Genomic DNA, 25,254 nt, shown 5'->3' on the forward strand with positions numbered 1-25,254 from the left:
CTTGTTTTAAATTTTTTGTAAACTGATGCTAAAGGGCAGTCTGCAGTGGATTGCCACTGGCATTCAGTCACTTCCAGCTCATTTGCCAGGGTCAAATGGAGAGGTACCCTAACTAATACATGGAACGGTCCAGACCCTGTTTTAATTTGGTGTGGTGGTTTGGTGTGCATTTTTTCACAAAAAGATAATGGAGCCCAAAGGCTTCCTGAAAGATTGGTTTGTCATGTGGACACAGATCCTGAGCCTAATGATTATGATACTAATGATGAAGATGGCTCAAAATCCCTATCAGCCAGCTGAGTTAACTTGGTGTATAGCCTTAACTCTTACCAGAGAATGTTTTTTTATCATTACTTAAAATCACCCACTATGTACCTGGTGGCCAGACTTTGTGTCTGATCCCTGCCAATTAGTAGCTGGATTAGATACCTGGGACATTCCCAGTTACAACTCTATTTTCTACACTGCTTTGACCATTAATTATAATCTTGTTGTTTTTAACCTTTGAACTTTGTATCTTAAATAGATTGGTTGTCTTCACACAGGATACCTCTCAGCAAGCTTAGCTATTTACCCTGGCAGTTATCCATCACTATAAAGAAATGCATTGAGTGCATGCTCACAGGTCCTTTGGTCTCAATGCATTTGTGGCTTTGGTCTGTATGAGACAGAGTGTGCCATAGATGGCTGGTAGTCAAAGACAGGTAAGAGTGTTCTTGAGCTCCTATAGACCTAAGGCAGAGGCATACATCAATAATTCTATTTATGTTTTCCATGACAGGTAATAAGGAGCAATATAGACACTGACCTAAGACAGACATGGTTGCCTGGCCACTCTTTACCCTAGACGGGATAATGGAAAACAAGCAAATCTTGTACCCCAGTTCAGATGCTGGCATTGCTCATCTTTAAAAAAACTAATAAGAGGGAATTGTGTCCTCTCCCTAACCTTGAGCAGGTTGGAAAGACCTTGTTTACCACAATAAACCTAGTAATAGGACCTAGTAATAGATGGAGTTATCCATCTTGGCTACATGTACAACTTCCTACAGGAACTTAGAAGAATAGACTACCCACTGAGCTTGTCTTGCAATATAATCCAGCTGAAACAAAGGTTGGGTTCTCCAACCCATCTCCAGCTGAAACAAAGGATAGGTTCCATGGAGCATTCCCTTTAAATAGAAGAGCTGAATATTACACTTTGAGCCTTGATGAGAAAACTTTGTCTTTGCTTCATGCTTCTCTCACCTCTCCATCTCCTTTTATCATTTCCAGCCTTCCTTTCAGGTAAAAAGTTTGTCCATGGCTGCAGGCGGCTACAGCAATACACACTTTTTAAATGCCTAAAATAAAACTAGACACACAAGATATGAAAATAAAGAAAAACAAAATCATTGATGTAATAAAGAGGAATAGGAACAGGTTATTCTCATGCCATGCTCATGAGAACATGAATAAGAATATTCACTTTGGAAAATATTATGATAAAAGGATGCTATTGTAGTATGGCCTTCCAATTGTACTCTTAAACATTATACATATGATCAGAACTTACACATTCATAGCTGTCAACATTTGGAATGCACAAAGATGTTCTCTGTGGGTTAAATAACTATCAAAACACAGAGCTGTATTCATTTGAGGTGTTTCAAAATCAGACCACTGAAAGCCTAATGCCATTTGATACATCTCCAACAAAATATGTATACCTAAGGATCACAGAACTTTGTTGGGGTGGTCAAACAATTACATTTAGCAGTTCCTATATTAATTAAGAAACTCCCTGTTTCCTAAAATGTAAAGTCATATTTTTATTTTTTATATAGTTTTAATTTGTGTGTGTGTGATTGTTTACTTCTATTTGAGTGTGTTGGAGTTTGAAAATATTCACACAAACCATGCATATATCAATCTCAGTTAAGCAATAGTAGTTTACTGAGCACATACCATAATACTGGACATCCAGGACCACAAGAAGCAAAAGTCTAATTGCGGCACTAGTCTACTCTCAGCATCAATTTATTATAGGAAAAATCAGATATAAAGTTTAAAGGGCAAGGAGGGGAACAGTTGGCTTACTAGAATATTAACAGTTGGCTAGAAACAGTTACTAGAATATTAACAGTTGGCTTACAGAATATTGTTGGCTAACCTTTAAGCTAATTGGTCCTAAGTAAGTTGGATGAGTACTGAACAGGAGCATTTCAGAACATTGAGATAACAGAGCATGAATATTATAATCATAATTTTGGATTATTAGTAGCATTTTTCATATTCAGTCACACAAACTATAGTGAGCTTTCACATAGGCACAAGAAAGGCTGCAGTTTGTCAGCTCTGATTCAAAGTATTTTAGACATAACAATTCATATTGATCTGTGATTTGATGGGTTCTATATAAAGCTTTATGAATTTTTTTGAGAATAGCAAACCTCATACAGAACATTCAGAACATACAGAACAAAATAGGGTATATGGTTAGCAGGTCCTTGAGCCAATTCACTTCTCTGTGTCAATGACTGGCAAGCATGTTACAGCAACACTATGAAATAGTTGGCAGGCATGGGAAAAAATGGCTACAGCTAATCTGGGGAGGGGGAAGAGAGTCAGATTATAAAAGTATGTATGTTTGCATGTATGTATGTATGTATTTATGTATGTATGTATGTATTATGTATGTAAAATGTATGTATACAATGCTTACATGTGGTGCCTTCAGAAGTTAGAAGAGAGCATCAGATTCCCTGTAACTAACATCATTTTGTTGCAAATTATTAGTAGGTTGATGTGAATGGAACCTAGGTCAAGTGCAAAAGCACCAAGTGCTCATAACTGTTGAGAATCTCTTAAGCCTAGAAATTTAAATTTTTAGTTGACACATAGTAATTTTATATAATTTAGGGTACTGAATGACAGGCCAATGACTATATAAAGGATATAATCGATAACACAGTCATTGGCCTATTACCCTAATTATTTAGCATTATTTTAATTAAACACATTCAAAATTCCCTCTATTATATATTGTTATTTTTTATTGTTTAATTTCATCAAAAATTGTGATCGTACCATATTGTATTAAAAAGCTTATAATGTTTCACTTCTCCTAATGGTCTCTTTTCACTTTCCTGGTTTCTTTAGTGATTTCAGGATATGTACTCAAATATGATGATTTGAGGCCAAGACTATCAGATGAGAAAGAACATGTGATGTTTATCCTTTTGTGTTTAAGTCACATGACTCAGTATAATCTTTGCAGTTTTATTCATTTTGCTGTGAATTTCCTGGTTTCATTTTTCTTTACAACTGAACACTACTACACAGTCCATGTGTACCATGATTTTAGGAAGTACAACACCAATAGACATGCCATGGTGTATGGGTGTGATAGGGTTTGGAGTAGCTCACAAGTCCTCAAACCTAGAAAAAGAAGTACAAGTGAATAATAAATACTGAGACCAAAGAAATAATCATTCCAGGTAGAAGCATACCAATTTAGCAACCCTGAAAATATACATACAATGCATATAAGTAATATGCAGACAGAGCATTTTCATTTATATTGTATACATATATAATAACATATACCCAAACACACACACACCAAACAGAAGTAATTAAAGATTAGAGGCAATTAATTTGAAGTGGCAAGGACAGAACAGCAAATGCAAGTGTTTGGATGGAGAGAAGGGAAGGGAAATTGATGTAATTATATTGTAATCTCAGAAACTAAATATAAAATACTAAAATAAAAAAAAACTGTTAGAGAAATTTTACTTGTGAGCCAGAGGAAAATACTGACTTTAACATTGTCATAACATCTTCTGATATTAAAAATTGATCAAGGGACTTTGAGTTGTCTCAGTGGATAAAGGCACTTGCTGTAAAGCCTGAGTTCAGTTCCTGGATCCATGTAGTGGAAAGAGAGAACCAATTTCTTCAAGTTGTTCTCGTACCTACACATTTGCACTGCAGATTTTACATACACACACACACACACACACACACTCCATACATCTAATAACAATTTTTTCAAAATGTAGATTGAACATCATTTACTATTTTAAAGCTTCTAAAATTTTTAGCAAAGTCAGGGCCCTCTTTTCAGGAATAATGTGCATATTCTACATTTATTACTCTAAGAATCTTGTGCCAAGAAATCAGATTTGTAGAGCTTTTATAACTTGCTTTTAATTGTTATAATGGGCACATGAAACTTCAACTTAGAAATGTCCTTTAAGAATCTATGGAAGTAAAAGAATATTTGGACCATTTTATTGCCATTAACATTTCCAAATATGCTAATTTTATGTTAAGCAACTGGTTACCAGATGGGTAACAGAAAGACAAATCTTTACAATTATACATAGTTATTGTTATAAAATAGAATGAGATAGGATAAAATAGTAAAATGAAGGAATGAAAACTGACTCCAAAGATAAATCAATCTATGTAACCTACAAATTTCTTTCAGTTATTTCCAGACAACACCTTCTGAATATATCAATTCTAAATCAAAATGTAAATTAATTTTAAATGGTGTTTCATAATTATTTGTGTTCTTACAATATAGAAGTAGGTTATAGTACAACCACAGAGAGATGACTTACCAATTAAAGCTCTGCAACTAAATTAGTCAGGACTCTCCTAAATGTTCCCCTCACACCAAGCACTCAGTTTGTACTTCATTATCACTGTCTAAACTTCAGGAACAATTTTGCCTGTGTTTTCTTAGTTTAACAAAACATTAAGAACTAAAGTCTCAGATTCACAGACTGATACTGTCACTGTGTAAAAGGGATCCTGTGAATGAGACATGACATATTGGGTGAGTCTAGACCATTTTACAACTTATCTATAAATAATCTTACTTGGGAAACCTAAGACAAACAAGAAGTGTGCATCTACCTAGCACATGTCACCCAACAGAGATTGACATAAAAATATTCCACAGGAGCAGTATTTGTATTGAATATAGTGGTATCCACAGAGCTTATCAATAGGTAAATAGGCTCTCTTCCACTTAAGATAAGAAGATGTATTTGGCTACATTTTGTGCATTATGTATTCAGATGCTGATTTCTGTGCCTAGACATCTGGTTGCGATACAGACATTGGCATGGTCATTATTATTAGAGCAAACTTTTGTCTGTAAAAATTATTTTTATTACCTATAACTGGTTAATAAAGAGCTGATCAGCCAATAGCTGGACAGGAAAGAGGAGGTAGAACTTCTGAACACAGTGAGAGGGTCTCTGGTAAGGATCAGAGAGAAACAGAGAGATTAACCATGAGCATTCCTCATGAGCAGACTGACAGATGACACCGATAGAGCAGGAGCAGCCAAGGCAAGTACTGGTTTATGTGGCTGGATATTAGGCAGCCACAGGGAAGCTTAAATTGATGAGTGTCTTCCCAGCTATAGTGCTTAAAGCTTATTAGTAAATATAAGGTCTCCTCATCATTATTTTGGAGCTAGAACAATCAAAGAAAAGCCCCCAAATTACTTTTAAAATGATGTTTTGATAAACTCTTCTGAAAGAATAAAACATTTTTCTTAATGTTACTATGAAGCAGTGAAGACAAACTGAAGAAATTACACCCAGGCAATGAAGAGAAAATAATTATATAGGATTTTTGGAAGCACTGGAAGTGAGAATAGATGTTTTTAAAATAAGATGCAGAAATTTGGATACTGAAAATTGGTGTGTAATTTTACAAAAAGCTAGCAAAATAGTATATTATTTTGGATAAGAACAAAACTATGCCTATGGTGTTTTATGAGAGAAAAAATAACATATGGTTACATATAAATGGCGTTATTATCTTGGAATCAACAAAATTGTGTAGTTGGGAAAAATTAGAACTGAAAACATGATTATAACAGAGAAAGTGGATTGTTTGGGAAACTCTCTGAGGAAAAGAAATATGTTCACATTGTACCCAAGAAGCTAGAAATTGAAGTTTCCATAGTCAAAGGAGGGAGTTTAATAGTCCTAAATATTCTTAAATTTTATAGCCATTAAAAAAAAGGATCCATTAGGAATTTTGCATCTTTTAATCATTTTAGAGTATATAAATCAATTTAAGTTGAGATGCAAAAATATTAGCAGTTGAGAAGAATATTATATTTGACTTTGTTATTCACTTTTTCTTTGTTTTTGAGATTGTAATTTACTTACGATTTTTTCTTTCCCTTAACATTCCTTCCATTTACCTTTCCTACTCTTTTTCTAATTCAATATCTCTTTTATGATTTACTGTTATTGCATGAATACATATATATATGTATATACATATATATACATAATCACTATATATTTATTCATTATATATATATATATATATATATATATATATATATATATTCTTTTGAGTCTATATTATACTACTTGTATGTATGTTTTCAGGCCTGATACTTGGCATCGAACAACCAATAGATGTGCTCATGTGCTCTTCTCTGGGAAGGACCACCTTTCCTGCTCTCAGCTTTCATCAATTGCTTGTAGTTCTATGTATGTGGTTGGGGCATCCTGGTATTTTCCACATACAATTTGTCATCATGTTCATTGGTGTCATCCTTGTTCATCTCACATTGGGCAGTCATGTTGGTGAGACTTCATGGGTATAGCTTCTCATATTACTAGGAGACATAAACTCATGGCAAAGTCCCTGGTGACCTCAGTCTTAAAATATTTCTGTCCCTCTTCCACAATATTCCCTGAACCTTAGATGTGAAAATGTTTTATAGCTGTCTCCACTGAGACTGGGCTCCACAACTCTGCATTTGGTTGTAGTTTTCTGTAGTGATCTGTGCCTGTTGAAAAGAGAAGTATCGTTGATTAGGCATGAAGACTACATTTATCCATAGTTATAAGGACATTTACACTCATTATAATGCCTATGAAATATATCAATGACTAGCATGACATAATTATCATACTGCTGAATAGTAATACACATAAATTGGAGACAACCATTAGCTCTTTGATTGGACTTAAAACCAGCATCGTCTATGCTCCTTGGTTGGTGGCCCGTATAGATGCAAAGGGGAGGAGAAATTAAAGCAGTGAGTTTGGGCTACTCCACTTTAATGCTCTTCAGGTTGCATGCTTCCAGACACCCCTTCCCCAGGAACTTTTTGGATTCATGAATGAAAGGCGCACACACACATTAGCTTATTTTGGAAATGCCTTGACTAACTCAATGACTGGGCACTTTTAAATGTTCCCCTGCTACCCCACGCTCAATTGGGGAAGCGACCAGTGGCCAACTACCCGAAATTCTCACATGGCCGATTGGCTTTCTCTCCTGCAGCTCCTGCATCCTATCCTTCTTTTCCCTGTCATAATGATTTTCCTTTATTCTTCTCTCCATCTTAGCCTACACAACTCTATGGGTGCTGCTTCAGACCCAGACATTGGCCTTTGGCATCTGTATTGATTGATCAAAAACCAATTGGAAACAAGGATCTTTAGTGTTTTGACAGGGAGATTCCTGATTGAATCAAAATGTTAGAACAAATTTCCAACAGGAAATAGTGTTAAGAACTCTAAGAGGAGGAGCCTGGGAAGGCAATATTTGGAATATAAATATATAAAATAATTAATTAAAGAAAACCATCAACATGACTAGTACTTGAAATCCAGGTAAGTACTTAGTGCTTGTGAATTCATAGTTATTGAAGTAGAATCTACAACCACTAATTAATTAAGCCAGCATAATCCCTAACAACAATCTATAAAGTTGTTCACTTTTATTCATTTAAATTAACAAGGTTTAGAGTGGTCAGCCTTGAATTATACCTACATTAACAACAAAATAGACTCAGTAAGTTTATGTAATTTGTTAGTATGCATGTTTACACATACATATAGAGGTGGTAAAACAAGAACAATCAAAGAAGAATTGTTAAGAACTTGAGAGTGGGGGATGGGGAGAGTTGATGGAGGAAACAAAGGAGGAAAGTAATGGAATTCTCCTTAAATTATATTCCCACATGCTTAAAACATGTTAAAATGTACTGAGGTTATATTGCTTTTTGTGGACATCTGCTTAAATAAATCTAGAATCACTCCATGAATCTTTACTTGATATAGGATATAATACAGCTCCTTTGTGTATGGTTGTCCATAGAGTAGTTAATGTAGCATAAACTCTCACAATAGAGGAAGGAGCACCAAAGCTTATATTCTTATATACACTACAGATAAAGTTCGAAGAAAATGCTTGTTTTCTTACTTCAATGTTGTCTCCTCCTATTTTATACTTCGTTTGTTTGCTTTAGAAGTGATTATACCCATTCTCTTCATTGACTGTTTTCTTATTTGTTCCTTTCTTGTCAGTTGTTTGTTTCTATTATTTTCCTTCTGCTAAAGAAACTCAGAGCTGTGAATTGGTAGAGCATGCCTTAAATCCCAGTACTTGGGAGACAGAGATAGGTGTATTTCTGTGAGTTTGACATTAGCCTGGTTTATAGAATTAGTTCCAGGAGAGCCAGGGTTATACAGAGAAACTTTGTTTGGAAAAAAAAACATAAGTGAATGTTTAGAAAAACCAGAGTTGTATAATAAAATATTAAAAGCAGACAGTAACTAGGAACTATTGAAACCGAGGAAAATAGAACTCAGTGTAGAAGCAGATTTAATTCAGAACACAGCAAAAGCTAGTGGCGATTTACTGCCAATGAGCAGTATAATCTGGGAATCAATAAATTTAAAATTGCTGACAGGATGCAGCAGATAAGAACAAGTCTAACATGGTCAACAAGAGTGTTACTAAAAGCAAGACAGGTGATTAGATATTCCCCAGAGGTTGGAAGAGTATAAGAAAGTCCATCAGATACTGCATTTGATCAGACAGCAAAAATAGGGACTCTTTATAAAATAATTACTAGATATATTTTTTAAAATGTGATGATATAAGCCCAGTCAAATATTGTAGATATAGTTTAGATGTAGTTGTAGAAGCTTCTTAGCCTGATAAGAGTTAGAAGGAGAAAAATCTCTCTCAATTCTCGAGAATACTAGAATCTTGAAAGATTTTTTTTCTAGTGAAATTATCTACTGTGTTTTACTTGATCCCTCTCCATGTCAACTACTAAGAATTCCAGTTTGACTTCTGAATAACAAACTTTACAAGTTGCCACTTAAATGAAATAAAATAATTTAATCAGGAAATGTTTTAGGCAGTATTGATTTCATTCATCACACACACACACACACACACAAACACACACACATTTAAAATTATGCAAGAATATAAGGATGCTGTTGGATAAGTATTTTAATGGATAAGAGAAAGTTATTGTCAAAAATATTCCACACTTAGTTCTCCATTTAGCTCCTACCACAAAACCATTTGTATTTAAAAATATATCAATTAGAAATAGTTGTGTTTTCTATCTAATTGCAGAAGTTTAAATAGTAACATTTTTTTCTTTAGGTATTTTAACCAGAATGGCATTTTATTTCCCTGTCAAGTAAGATAAACGTGTCTACATTGTGTTGAGATCCAAGATCTTTCATTAAATGGGTTACATAAATAAAATCAGAGAAGAAAGTTATTTATCAATAGACTGTTGTCTGTTGTCTAAATCTGTGTCATATTTAGAATAGCATTGTTTCGAAGGTTGTACAATGGTAAAGCTCTAAGTTGTCTTTAGCTGTGGCCCTGACTATTTCATCTCCAAGACAATGACTCATGCAATATGCTTATCACAGAGTTCATAACATCTTGCTTACATAGTTAGCTTTTCAAGGTTTCTTAGGTTGTTTGCACAAATTTATACTAAGGTTTTACTTAAATATATACAGTTCCTGCAGGTGAGAAGGGATAATGTTGAACTTAACTTTAAACAAAGTTATAATGCAAGGCTTTAAAATTATAAAAGCATCCTTTAGAAAGTCAATATATAATAGCTTGCTATTGTAATAATGAACAATGTGTTCAGTGAAACTCTCATGTTCAGAATTACATTAATAGCAATAACTTGTTTTGGCTTGGAGTAGTCTGAGGATTGCTTTTTCATTTCGTGTGATATTTAATCTTTTCTGTTGGAATGTCTAGGTCACTGTAACCAGTCATACTCCACTATAAACTAGGATACCTAGTTCTATTTTTTAAAATACTTATGAATTTGGAAATATAGAAATAACACTCTAGACCTTAGCATTGCTACAAAATATATCTAATATGGATGTATTTTACTGTGTAAAGATAAGGAACCAAAGGGAAATATCATGTTCATAAACCTACCAAAAGTGTTCCCTACAAACCATCTTGCTGAGAAATCCATGTAAGCAAAGTGACCAGCATATACAAGTAAATGATACACTTCTACTAGCAAGAAACTTGAAGCTAAAGATCCATTTACACGTCATGATCTTAACTTGAGCATTTTAGAAAATGTTGCAATTCTTTGCCAAAATTTTCATCCAAGTCTGAGTAACAGCCCATTCCTAGGAGATTAAAGGTTTGAGAGAAATTGTCGGTCAACTAAATTGACTTAGCATCAAATTGCCATAACATATGCATGTGTGCATATGGGTATATGGATGTATACCCATTCAGATTGCAAGATATGCATGTGTGCACTCATCAACAATTTTAAATGATAGCTTTAATGAAAGATGCTTCTCTGAAATGAAGATTGGTGAATGAAGAGACTCATGGCTGCCTAAGAAGTTGAGAGTAACTACTGGTTGATGGATAATCCCCCTCTAAATCTCAAATAATGCTGAAGAGGACAGTGATACCTTAACCTCTTACTGCTGGCTATAGATAGAGTCTACAAGAGAAAAGGTATTATTATCAATTTTGTATCTACTGCTGCGGCAACTAGGTTGGGACAGCCCAAATTCATGATCAAATAGCCAACCCTACTATAGCCAACTGGAACAGTAAACAAAATGAATGGGAATGGGAGAAAGAGATTTGGGAAGAGAAAGATAGATAGATGGAGGTATTAGGGAGAGAGAAAGGTAGTGTTATGGTTTGCATATAATCAGCCCAAGGAGTGACACTATTAGAAGATGTGGCCCTGTTGGAGTAGGTGTGGACTTGTTGAGTAGATGTGCCACTGTGGGTGCAGACTTTAATAACTTAGTCATAGCTGTCTGGAAGTGAGTATTCTACTAGCAGCCTTCAGATGAAGATATAGAACTTTCAACTCCTCCTACACTCTACCTGCCTGGTGTTGCCATGCTCCCTCTCTGATGGTATTGGATTGAAACTCTGAACCTGTAAGCCATCGCCAATTAAATGTTTTCCTTATAAGAGTTGCATTGGTCATGATATTTTTTTCATAGAAATAAAACCCTAACTAAGACAGGCAACACAAGAGTAGTCAGTGTGCATTGTACAATTAAAAAGAAATAGTGAAACATAATATTCTTTACCTGTAGCAATAAGGGATTTTGCATCCAAATTTAGTGAAAGAAAATAAATGAAAACTTTGAAAGGCATACCAGTAACCAGTAACGCTCCTTAGAGAATACTCTTCTTTTAGACTTCAGAGAGAAGCAATAAAAAGGGTAAAGAATTTAGATCTATATAGGAAAGGATTTAAAGAAGAAAGAAAAAAAAGTTAAAAGGAACTGAGCTAAATGAATACATATTCTGTTTAAATGGCCACAGCAAACACAGGTTCTGCACACATGCTAAGGAGCAGCTAAGTATTGACATAAGTGACACATGCAGTGAGCAGGAGGATTTGCAGCATCAGTTAGATTGTCTTTCTTTGAAGCAGTAGCATGACAATTTTTCTTTTAAAAATAATCTTTCATATTTAATACATGCATAAAATGAAATATAATATTCCACTTCATTTCCTCCTCTGACTCACCAAAGATTTCCTCTCAACATGTCCATTTTTCAACTTTGTAACTTTATTTTATAACCTGGTAAATCCAACTAGTGTTGCCTATAGGTTCACACTACAGTGTACATAATCCAATGAAGCTTGGGAAGACTGTGAGTGGCCACACTACCAAACAGATATGCATCTCATTTCTCCAGCAGCTATAGGCTGCCAATTCATACTCTATTAATGGTGGGGATAGAGCCCCAACTATATCCACAACATAACATTTAGAATTAACCTTGGATTAGTAGTAAATAACAATCATAGACATTAAGGATGTTAGTTCAAATACAAGAAAAAAGAAATATAATTGATATACTAATAAAAATGACAAATTGAGATTCTAAAAGCAATATCAACAAGGATGGAAGACAAAAAATGTCAGGAGAACAAGAAGAGAAATAAATAATACCAGTAAGAAATATGATGTATAATAACGTGGACCAATACCTCGTGCAATGTATAAATATTTACTACTGAAAGAGATGGCCTAAAACAAAAATTATAAAACATACTACCACAGTGGATCAAAAATAAGATCAACTATGTATCATCTATAAGCAAGTCATACCTTATGGAGACATAGGTAAAAGGAAAGAAATGAAGAAAGACATACCATCGAAAACAGTCTAAAGATTAGAGTAGCTACATAATTTTGACATGAAAAATTAGCAAGAACAAAGAGGTCTGCTATAGTATGAGAAAGGATTAAACACTCAAAAAGACTTTTGAAAAAAACCCTTTGCTACAGATTTCCATTCATTCTCCTGTCCCTCTGGTCCTCTCGTCTCTTTGTGCACCCGATCCCCAATTCCTATTCCTCTCTTCCTACCAATTCCCTCAGCCCAAATGAATATTTTACTCCCCTTCTAAGTGAGATTCAGGAATCCTTGCTTGGGCCTTCCTTCTTGTTAAATTTCTTTGGGTCAGTGGGGTGTATTGTGGTGATCCTGTATTTTATGGCTAATATCAATTTATAAGAGAACATATACCATGCATGTCCTTTTGAGCCTGGATTACCTCACCCAGAATGATGTTTTTTAGTTCCATCCATTTGCCTGCAAAATTCATGATGTTCTCATTTATAGTAATGGAATAGTATTTTATTGTGTAAACAAACCACATTATCTATATCCATTCTTGTGTTGGATGCATAAGATGAAATACAATATCCACATCATTTTCCAGTTTTGGGCTGTTACAAATAAAGCCGTTATGAACATAGTGGAGCATGTGCCCTTGTGGTATGGTGGAGGATCTTCTGGGTATATCCTCAGGAGCAGTATAGCTGGGGCTTCAGGCAGAACTGTTTCCAATTTTCTGAGAAACTGCTACATTGATGTTCAGAGTAGTTGTGTAAATTTTCAATCCCACCAGCAACAGAGGAGGAGTGTTCTTTTTTCTCCACATCCTTACTAGCATGTACTGTCTATTGAGTTTTTGATCTTAGCCATTCTGATTTGCATAAGGTAAAAGCTCAGGGTCATTTTAATTTGCATATCCCTGATGACTAAGGATTTTGGATGTTTCTTTAAGTGCTTCTTAGACATTTGAGATTCCTCTATTGAGAATTCTGTTTAACACTGTACCCTATTTAATTGCATTATTTGATTTGTTGGAGTGTAACTTTTTGACGTCTTTGTATATTTTGGATATTAGCCTCTGTAGGATGTAGGCTTAGTGAAGATCTTTTCCCAACCTGTAGGTTGCAGTTTTACCCTATTGACAGTGTCTTTTGCCTTACTAAATATTTTCAGTTTTATGGGGTCCCATTTATTAATTTTTGACCTTATACCCTGAGTCATTATTGTTATGTTCAGGAAATTGTCTCCTGTATCAATGTGTTCAAGGCTATTTGCCACTTTTTTTTTTATTAGATTTAGTGTATCCAGGTTTATGTTGAGGTCCTTGAACCACTTGGACTTGAGTTTTGTCCAGGGTGATAAATATGGATTTATTTGTATTCATCTACATGCAGACATCTAGTTAGACAAGCACCACTTATTGAAGAAGCTTTCTTTATTTCCATTGATAAACCTGTCTATTTTTATGCTAACATCATGCAGTGTTTTTTTTTTTCCACTATTGCTTTGTAGTACAGCTTGAGATCAGAGATGGTGATAACTGTAGAAGTTCTTTAATTTTTCTAAATTGTTTTAGCTAACTTGGGTTGTAGGCTTAGATTTCTTCAAAACCTACTTTAATAAGGGTTCTCCAATGCTTTGAGCTTCATTCTAGCCCACTGTCCAAAGGTTGGGAAGAAAAGATGTTAAATAGGACAAAGGGATGTGGACCTGTTTACAAGTAGTTCTTTGGGTAGATTCCAATCTCTGTTGTCAAGATATCCAAAGAATCTGCATGAAGTCAGAGGGGGGCAACAAGAACCTCATCTGCAACACCAGGAGAAGCTTTCTGCCATGCCTCTCTCAGTGAAGTGAAGCAAAGACTGGAGACCAATGGATCATTGCAATCTTAGCTATACAAGTACATTGTCACTGTCCTTATCCCCTTTCCAAACATCATGTGTCCTCTTATGGGTTTTGCCTCAGGAAAATGTCACAAGTCTGCTTCAGCAAAACAACATGTGAGTCTGCTTCAGCAGGACATTTCTTGGGTCTGCATCATGTGACCAGAAATCTCCACTTCAGTGTTTTACTTTTTTTTTCCATATGAAGTTGAAAATTGTTTTTCAAGGTCTGTAAAAAATGTGTTGTAATTGTATTGAGTCTTTAGATTACTTTTGGTAAGATGGTCACTTTAATTGTTAACCCATCTGATCCATGAGCCTGGGAGGTCTATCTTCTGATAACTTCCTCAATTTAATTTTTCAGGGACTTGAAGTTCTTGCAGAGGAAATATCTAAGGAGGCCCAGGAAACTGGGATGAGTGAGGCTGCCAGGACTAAATGTGGGTGACCTTAGCCAAGATGCCTAACAGTGGGGACATGAAAGCAAAATAAGCCACCCACTGTAGCCAGGCAGGACCCTTAGTGGAGGGATAAGGATATCAACCCACTAACAAGACATTTGACCTAAAATTTGTCCTGACTAAAAGCAATGCCCAGACAAAGATGGAGCAATGTTTGAAGGAATGACCAAACAATAACCACTCCAACTTGAATCCCATTCCATAGCCAGGCACCAATCCTAGACACTATCCATGTTAGCCCGTTATGCTTGCAGACAGGAGGACAGGAGACTAGCATGATTGTCCTCTGAAAGGCCACCCAGAAGCTGACTGAAACATATGCAGGTACCTGCATCCATTGGACTGAGGTTGGAGACTGTTATGGAAGAGTTGGGGGAAGGATTAAAAGCCCTGAAAGGGATAGGAACACTACAGGAAGAGTGTCAGAGTCAACTAACCTGGACCCTTGGTAGCTCCCAGGCACTGAGCCACCAACCAAAGAGCATCCTTGAGTTGGACCAAGGTCCCTGACACACTGGCCTACCTTGTCTGGCTACAGTGGGAGAAAATGCACCTAACCCTGAAGAGATTGATTTGCCAGGGTGGGGTGAAACCAAGAGGGTGTCCTACCCTCTCAAAGGAGAAGGAAAGAGGGATGAGTGGAAGGACTCTGTGAGGGGGGGGACTAGAAGTGGGGATAGGATTTGGGATATAAATAAATAAGTAATAAATTTGATTATTTCGAGAATTAACAATAATATTTGTGGAAAATTTGAAATCCTCTGTTTTCAAGTTTGTGGTAATTGACTTCCTTAAACTTATACATTTGATTGCTTGGCCCATACAAAGTGGCAGTCTTAGGAGGTTTGTCCTTGTTGGAATGAGTATGGCCTTGTTGAAGAAATTGTGCAACTGTGGAGGCAGACTTTGAGTTCTCCTATGCTCAAGCTACATCCAGAGATATAGTTGTACAGAGATATGGTCTACTTCTGCTGCTACATCAAGATGTAGCACCATGTATTCCTGCCTGCTGCATGCTTCCCACCATGATGAAACTGTGAAATTGTAATCTGGTCCCAATTAAATATTTTCCTATATAAGAGTTAAAAAAAAAAACCCTTTGCTGTGTATGTGCATAACAATAGCAATATATTGGATAAAACTGTCAAACAAAATAGACACAAAAGTTATTACAGTTGGTGAATTACACAACAGGGCACAAAATTAACAAAGACTTAATTGAACAGAATAGTATATCACCATTAGCTATCCTTGGTATTCATAACTGTACCAAACAATTGTTATTATGGTTTTAGATAAAATATGACTCCAAAGGCTTATTTGTTGGAGGATTGAATCTAACAGCAGTATTGTGTTAATTAATACAATAGAATAAGATAAGTAAAGATGTCAAAGTTGAATAGTTAATATTTTAATAGAAAATAATAAGTAATTGCCAAATATTTCAAAATTAGAAAATAGCAAGCAAAGCTTAGAATTTAAAATATCTACAGATTTATATAGCAGAATAAAAATAATTGATATTTGAACTTATATAACATAATATGATTTATCTGAATATTATTAGACATAAAATGGAAATGTCTAAACATTACTCTAGTAAAATTTGTACATAATAAAAAAAGAAAATTTTAAAAATCTACTGGAGGAAATTAAATTAGCTCTAAGGAAAACTGGATCATAGCTAACTGGATTTTAAAAGTATTTATTATTTATAGAAAAGATGACTGATACTCTAGGTTTGATCTACACACTTAGTACAATTCTAACAAAATCTCATCAAGTTATCTCTAAAACATTTTTATAAGTCTACATGAAGAGTCCAGAGACCTATATTTGCTGATACAATTATTAAAAATGAAAAACAGAGATTATATTACTAGAGCAAATAACAAAATAAAAATAGACAAGCGTAGCTGAATATTATGTCACTTAGGAGGCAGAGACAGAGGCAGGAAGATTGTCATAAGTTTAGGAGTTATAGGAAAAGTTATAGGCCAATCAGAGCAGGTTAACAAGATTTTGTCTCAAAACAAAACAAACACACAACCTGTTGCTGACCAGCGGCCACAGTCAACCTGGTTCACCTGAAAGAGAGGCTGGGAATGGGAGGAGGGCGGGAAGAGATGAAGCCAGGACAAAGATTTCTGATTGAGGCTCAATGCTTTAATGTTCAGCTTTCAATCTGAAGGGGAAAACCCACCCCCACCCCCAGAGTTCCTTCTTGCTTCAGCCGGCTGGGGGTGAGGGAAAACCATCCTGCTGGAGGTGAGAGGAATCCATCCTGCTGGGGGTGAGGGGAATCCATACTTAATTGCAGGCCTGAGATGTCTCAAGCTAAGCTCACCAAGTGGTCTATTCTTCTCAGCTTGTGTACCAGGCTACAGGCAGCCAAGGAGGCCAAGGCCAAAGCAGACAATACCTCCACCAAGGGCATGCAATACCTCCAGGCAATACCTCCAGAGTCCTATTGTTTGGTTTATTGTGGTAAACAAGGTCTCTCAGGCCTGCTCAAGGCTGGGGGAAGGGCACAACAATGAAACAAAAATTGGAGGAGGGAGAGAATGGAGGTAGGGAGGGGGAAGGATGTAAGGAGGAAGAGAAAGAGAGAGAGTTTGGTTAGGTAGGTTGACATAGAAATAGGGATTTCTGAGAATAAGAAACAAGATCAAAATATGTTGGATGAAAAGGAATTAATATTTGAAATAAAATAAATTAATTAATGAAATTATTGTAGTTAGAAAGTGAATATTCAAATATATCAACTGAACAAATAGAAAACTTAGAAGTAGACTTATGCCAGTATGTTCTGTTAATCTTTGACAACAGAGAAAAGACAATCAAAAATTGAGTATGGAAATTTTCTAGACTCTAAAAGGCTACACAATGTATAACTGCAATTATTTATTACTGACTTGCTAGGATTTAGAACATAATATTGGTATGAAATGTGATATAAATTAAAAGAATAGCAACCCAGGTAGTACATATGTAACTTTAAGATTTATCCCAAGTACAAATTCTCATGTTTTTTTCCTCTTCACTGCTTTCCTGTGCTTTCTTTTACTGGGAAACATATAAGAGCAAACTACACACACACGCACACACACACACACACACACACACATTTTATATATTTTAACATTATGAATGTGTGTGCACATACAATGATATTCTTTTCTTTGATATTTTGATCTAAACTTATAATGGAATTTATATATTCAAAAATTATGAATTAGCATAACACATTGGGAACCATGGTAATAACTATTGATACGGTACCCACACTGGGTGTGGGATGGCATAAAAAAAACCCAACACATTGGAATTCACTCTGCAGTGTCCCTGAGTGCTAGGCTTATTTCTATATTGTCAAATGTACTTTGCTAGAAGGTTGCTGTCAAACAGTTGGTAATACTATTTGACATTACATCTCCTATCCTCTACTTTGGAAACTTAAATGAGAGATAAGATCTCTATAGATCTTGGATTTGCTAAGCAAAGAAAGTTATGTATATCTTCAGCAACTTCTATAGTAAGTATATCCAATAAGTATCAAGAATAAACTACGTCCAAGAAATGCTTTATTGGATATTACAGTTTTGTTTTCAGTTATCTCGGTAGTAATAATTTATGATGTCAATAGCAATGAGTTCCTTCAATCTCAGATACCATTGAGAGAATTAGATTCCCCAATAGACACATGTATCTATTCTGTAATCCTGTTTGTTCTAAAAATATAGTTAACTAGCATAAATTGACGGTAATAGTTCCAAAGTCTTCAAGAATTTCAGTGGTTCTGCCAATCTTTATTAAACATTTGAAATAATGTTTTGATAATAAATTCATCAAATCAAAGTGTTCAGTTGGTCCTAGTTTTCTGTTTTATTGTGTCTGACATTGTTAAAAAACTTCTACTATCACTGATAAACAGTGGTAGTAGCACAGATGAAATAGGAAAAAAGTTAATAAGGTTTTGTGATCTTTTTGATTTACTGTATGTACATCTCAATTACAAATTCAGATTACCTAAACCTTTCTCTCTATAAACAACTTAAATAAATTATTGCAAAATGATTACATGTACAATACCAAACAGAAGCAAATAGTAAAATGTGATAGCTGTAATAATATCATTGGGGGAATTCATTTTTCTGTAATTAATCATTATCTAGAGTTCTCTTGTACCTGGAAAAATGAATTTCTCTTGTAGTTCAGATTCTCCAAATTCTACTGATTTGTCTGAAGTCATTTTGGGTTTGTGTAGGAGGAGCTAAGGTGGGAGGAGTAAGGAGAGGAAGAGGAGGAGTTGGGAGAGGAAGAGGAAAAAGGAAGAGGAGGATTTAGAGGGGCAGATATGTAGGAGGATGGAGAACCACACAGGTATGGAGAGCACCCATGGGGAACAACTTATAAACTTATAAACTTATAATTAGGTTAGCTAATTGGGACACAACTCTCTTTGTATGGGCATCTTGTTATTAATCATTATCAAACATATAAAGCCTTTGATTAATCTATAAGAATTAGAGTCTCATTCTCTTACTGGGCCCGCATGAATGGCAGAATGTTCTGGGCAATGCCCTGCCTTGCGAAGACAGCGTGGAAGATTGGCAGAGCCATCTCTCACACTGGCATCTAGTGGGTGGCAGGGCTGGTGTTTCTGGCAGGTCAGTTCTAGCTGCTGCGCCCATGTGGCCTCCGGCCACAGAACATGGCTGCTGAGTTTGGCAGAGCCGCCACAGCTTAGATAGTCGGCTTGAGCCAGAGGCCAGTTTTAAATAATTACCACAACAGGTTTGTATCACAACTATTTAACAAAAAGAAATAATAGGTTCACTTCAAAGATGATTTAATATGGTTTATTAAATACAAATATTGTAATTTAGTTTAAGGAAAGATTTTTCTGTTTAAAATTTTGTGACTTTTATATAGGCTTGGTGATATAGTATACAGATTTCATAATATTAAATACTACAGAGAAATAGTGTTAAAAGTGGATATATAGACAATTATCAAGTTCCTGGTGCATAAAGGAATAGAACTGCATGTTATCTCTTGACTTATAAGAGGTAATATCTTAGGTACATAAAATTTGATTTTCCTCCTATGCAGTCACTAAAACAATGAAAGAATGGCATTATTTACTTTCTTTTTTTCTTTCTTATGCTATTGTGATTATAAGGATGTGTAGGAATATAAGTATGTGTAGGAACACATACTTATTATTGTACTGATGAGTATGGGCCCTTGGGCAACAATGTGGGTGTATAGAGATCGCCTTTCCATATTGTTTGAGACAGTCTTTGTCATCATTTCAATTATATTTGAGATTGTAATATAATCATGTCATTTACCCGTTCATTTCCTTTCTCCCAAATTCTTTCATATATTCCTCCTTCCTTTTTTAAAAAAATCATTGCCTCTTTATAATAATAGTAATTACAATAATTATTTGCATTATTATTATTATTATTATTTTATTTACAATCCTCCTGGTCCCCCCTCCCACAGTTTCTCATCTGATTTCTCCTCAACCCCACCAGAACTCTCTCCTCACAGGAGAGAACTCTCTCCTCACTGACTATTCAATTTCTGAAAAGGTACCACAAAGTCCTGAGAAGAAGGTGTATTCTTTTGTTTTAGGGTGAAAAGTTCTGTACATTTTGTTAAATCCACTTGGTTTATAACTCCTATTAGTTTCAGTGAATCTCTGTTTAGTTTCTGTTTCAATGACCTGGTCATTGGTGACAGTGCTGTGTTGAAGTTTCCCACTATTATTGTGTGAGATTCAATGTGTGTTTTGTGCTTTACTAAAGTTTTTTTTTTTAATGTAGTTGCATTTACATTTGGTACATAGATGTTCAGAACTGAGATTTCATCTTGGTGGATTTTTCCTTTGATGAGTACAAAGCATCTTGCTTTGTCTATTTTGATAGCTTTTGATTAAAAGTCTATTTTATTGGATACTAGAATGACTACTCCAGCTTGTCTCTTTAGAACATTTTCTCAGAAAATTTTTTTCCAGCCTTTCACTCTGAGGTAGTGTCTGTCTTTTTCATTAAAGTGTGTTTTTTGCATGCAGTAAATTGCTGGATCCTGCTTGAATTTGATTATTATGTGATGGGAAGATTTTCTTTTCTGGTCCAATCTATTGGATGTTCTATAGGCTTCTCGTACATTTACAGCCATCTGTTTTTTAGGTTGAGAAAGTTTTCTTCTATGATTTAGTTAAACAAGTTTTCTGGTCCTTTGAGTTGGGAATATTTGTTCTTTTGTATTCCTACTATTCTTAGGATTGGTATGTTCATTGTGTACTGAATTTTCTAGATGTTTTGGGTTAGGAGCTTTTCGTGCTTTCTGTTTTCTTTGATTGTTGTGTCAATATCTTCTATGTTATCTCCTGGGTCTGAGATTCTCTCTTCTATCTCTGTATTTTGTTGGTGATGCTTGGACTTATAGTTTCTGATTTCTTTCCTAGGTTTTCCATTGTCACGATTGCCTCTATTTGTGATTTCTTTATTGTTTATACTTTCATTTTATGTCTTGGACTGCTTTGTTTAATTCCTTAAACTCTTTGGTTGTGTTTTCCTATATTTCTTTAAAGATTTTGTTTTCTCTTTAGATGCTTTTACCAGTTTAACTTTGTTTTCTAGTATTTCTTTAAGTGAGTTATTTATATCCTACTTAAAGGTCTCTATTTCCTTTTTGAGTTGGGCTTTATGTCAGCTTCCTTCATTTCAGGTGTGTTGGGGTATTGAGGGCTTGCTGTGGTGGGAGAACTGAGTTCTGATTGTGCCAAAATATATTGGCTTTTGTTGATTATGTTCTTGAGCTTTCCTCTCACTATCTGGTTAACTTTGGTGTTAATTGGGCTGGGTGTCTCTTTCTGGCGCCTGTCTCCCATGTCCCTTATTACAGCAGATCTCCTGGGATATCTACAGACTGTAGGGAGTTGACAGATTTAGACATGCTAATCTGCCCAGGCAGAGGTGCAGATTGAAAGTTCATTTCCTCTTTTTTTATGACTTGCTGTTAACATGAATATACATATATGAATCCATAATACATATGTATACGTATGTATATGTATGTGTTTATGTATATTCTATTGGATCTATATAATATTTGCCTTTTTCCCCCGGGCTAATCATCTGGTATTGGACAACCAATCAGTGTATTCTTCCCTGGGTATACTCTTTCTTCCACTTTCATCATTCTTTAGTTCTCTAGAATTCTTTGTGTATTGTTGAAGCCTCTAGTGTTTTCACGCATCCACATTGGCATGTTTATCATTAGGTAATGCATTGCATTTATATTTATCCAGTTATTATAGTGAGAATTTATGAGTGAATGTTCTGACATTACTAGGAGATACAATCCTATAGCCAACACCCTGATCCTTGGCTCTTATAACCCTTATACTCCATCGTCCTCAGTGTTTCTTGAGCCTTAGGTCCAGAAATTGTTTTATAGATGTAGCCAGACTCTGAGTCAGAACCTTTTTGGCTATGCCTTTGTTTTAATCTACATACACATGGAAAGTCTTATAGATGTCTCCTAGGATAAGTGCAGGAGAATCAAGTAGTGCCTCCTTGAGCCTATGAAAAGCTTACACCCTCTCAAGAATCCAGTTTAAGGTATTCTCCTTCCCCCTAGTGCCCTAATAGAGAGGGTTTGAAATCACCATGAATCCTGGTACACAGAGTCTGCAGAAGCCTGCTGAACCCGGGAGCCCATGAATTTGACACAGAGTTGTGGGGACAAGAATATTGAGCATTGTTTCTTTTCTAGTCTGAGATAGCAAACATTGCCCTCCACTCCCACTTGAGTATGTACCCAAGGTATGTTACCTCCTTTTATCAGAGCTACATAAAGGTTCTTTCCCCTGCTTTCCTCTACTGTGATCCTCTAATCTCACCCCTCCTAGACCATCTCTGTTCTTAAGTATTAGATACCAATATCTAGAAACACACTTTACACAGAACCCCCAAGGCCACACTTATCAGAATCCAAGAAGAAATTCCTACAAGCAAAAACTTAGCTATCCTACTTTCCTAAGTCTCAGAGAGGGACACAGAACAGATCACACACCCAACAGAAATAAGACAAAATTTAACCACCTAGAATTACATTATCCACAAACTCAAATACTTAGATGTTTCCATAAAAACAATCATTAACATCTCAGACAATATATCTCCAGTAGAGCTCCACAACCTTATCATAGTAGGCCTTCAGAAATACAATATAATGTAACAGGGCAAGACAAGAGGAATGGTGTTTCATCCTGTATTTTTCCTAACTGAACTTGATCTCCTTAATGGAGAATCTCATGGAAACTTACCAAGCTCTCTTCTAGGAACCCAAGGCTAGGATGTCATAACTAATTTTTTAGATTTGGTTAAAGTGTCTGTTTGTGTGAAACCCTCTTCAGATAAACACTTCTATAAGCTTTTGTGAAACTGCTTGCTTCTTTCAAACCTTCTGCAACTAATGAGAGATATGTAATGACAGATTTTGCCTTCAAAAACTGTGCTATGAACAATTTAAGTCATAGCTAGGTCCCCAAAGAGGTCCTTTCCAATATCCCTGAGCTATTCTTACTAAAATTTATATTGCATCTTTGCTGCTGTCCTAGAGCCAGTTGGAGTGGGGGGGGTGGCGGCTGGGGCCACTCTTCCCAGGCTCTTTCATGATCACTGCCTCTCTGTCCTGTATTACTTAGGCCTTGTCTTTACTCTTTTTCTGGCAATGGAGTTTCTTCCTCCTTCCTTTCTAAGGCCCCTTGACCATGAATCCTAAAGTCCTGCCTCTGTCTCACTGCCCAATCATTGGCTACTGGCAACTTTATTTATCAATCAAAGCCAACTGGGGGCATGGAGCTTCAGCATCTTACATGCAGATTCTTGCGCAAATTTAGTCATCCAAATTACAGAACATAAAAGGGTTAGACCAAATCAACAACATTCTACAGACACAAAGAAGCTAAACTAGAAGGAAGGCCAAAACAGGTAAGCTTGAATTTCACTTAGAAGAGAGAATAAAATAGTCATATGATGTAGATGGAGGGAGGAACCTGTGAGGAAGTAGCAGTGGGGAGGAGAATGGGGGAATTTGGGATCAGGCATGAAAAAGGACAGGAGAGATGTCCAGATGGCCATGAAAATAAATAGAAATATGGAACTGACATGGGTATGGATGTGGGTGTGGATTTGGGGAGCATTTTTAGGATAAAACATGGGATAAGGGAGGTGCCCAAGAATCAATGGGGGTAACCTTAGCTGTGACTGACTACAATGGGGATATGGAGCCTGAAGGGGCCACCTTATTAGGCAGGAACCCCAGTAGAATAATAGTGACACCAACACACCCACAAAACTTTAAATCCAAAATTTATCCTATCTATAAGACATGTAGGCATGGGGGATGAGACAGAGACTGAGAGAATTGCCAACCTACAACTGGCCCATGTTGTGACCCATCCCATGTGCAGGTACAAATGCCTAACTCTGTTATGCTTGCTGACAGGAACATGTTGTCCTCTGAGAGGCCCCACCAAGCAGCTGACTCAGACAGTGGATGGAGCTTATGGACTCTAATGGAAGAATAGGAGGAAGAATTGCAGGGCCAGAAGAGGATAAGAACTTCAAAGGAAGACCAACAGAGCTAACTAATCTGGACCTTTGGTGGTCTCAGAGTCTGAACCACCAACCAAAGAATATATATGATCTGGACCTAGGCCTCTCCACACATATGTAGCAGATGTGCATCTTGGTCTTCACGTGGGTCCTGAACAACTGGAAGGAGTGCTATCCCAAAAGCTGCTGACTGTATATGGAATATGTTCTAGTTAGGCTGCCTTCTTTGAACTCAATGGAAGAGGAAGCCCCTAAACTTTCAGAGACTTGAAGTGCCAGGGTGGCAGGGGCCCCTGTAGTAGATAGACAGGGCCTCCAGTGGAGAGATGGGAGCACTTTCCATCTTCAAAAATTTTGAGCCAAAATTGTTCCTGTCTAAAGGAATTGCAAGAACAAAATGGAGCAGAGACTGTAGGAAAAGTCAACCAGTGAACAGCCTATACACAGCCATCAAACTCTGACACTATTACTGATACAGTGTTATGTTGCAGACAGGAGCCTTGCATGACTGTCCTCTGAGAGTGTCTACCAGCTGCTGATGGAGACATATCAGATACTTACAGCATAGCATTGAACTGAGGTCAGGGACCACTATGAAAGAATCAGGGGAAGAATTAAAATAGCTGAAGGGCATATTAACCCCATAGGGGGACCAATAGTATCATCTGGCACCCCTTGGAGTTCCCAAAGACTAAGCTACCAATCAAAGAACATAAATATGCTGATTCATGATCCCCAACAGATAAGTATCAAAGGACTGACTTGTCTGGCCTCAGTGGGAGAGAGTCCTGTAGAGACTGATATCCCAGGGAATGGGGATGC

Source organism: Grammomys surdaster, unplaced genomic scaffold (genome assembly GCF_004785775.1).
Source record: "Grammomys surdaster isolate TR1022 unplaced genomic scaffold, NIH_TR_1.0 126182, whole genome shotgun sequence".
In the NCBI taxonomy this organism is placed as follows: Eukaryota; Metazoa; Chordata; class Mammalia; order Rodentia; family Muridae; genus Grammomys; species Grammomys surdaster.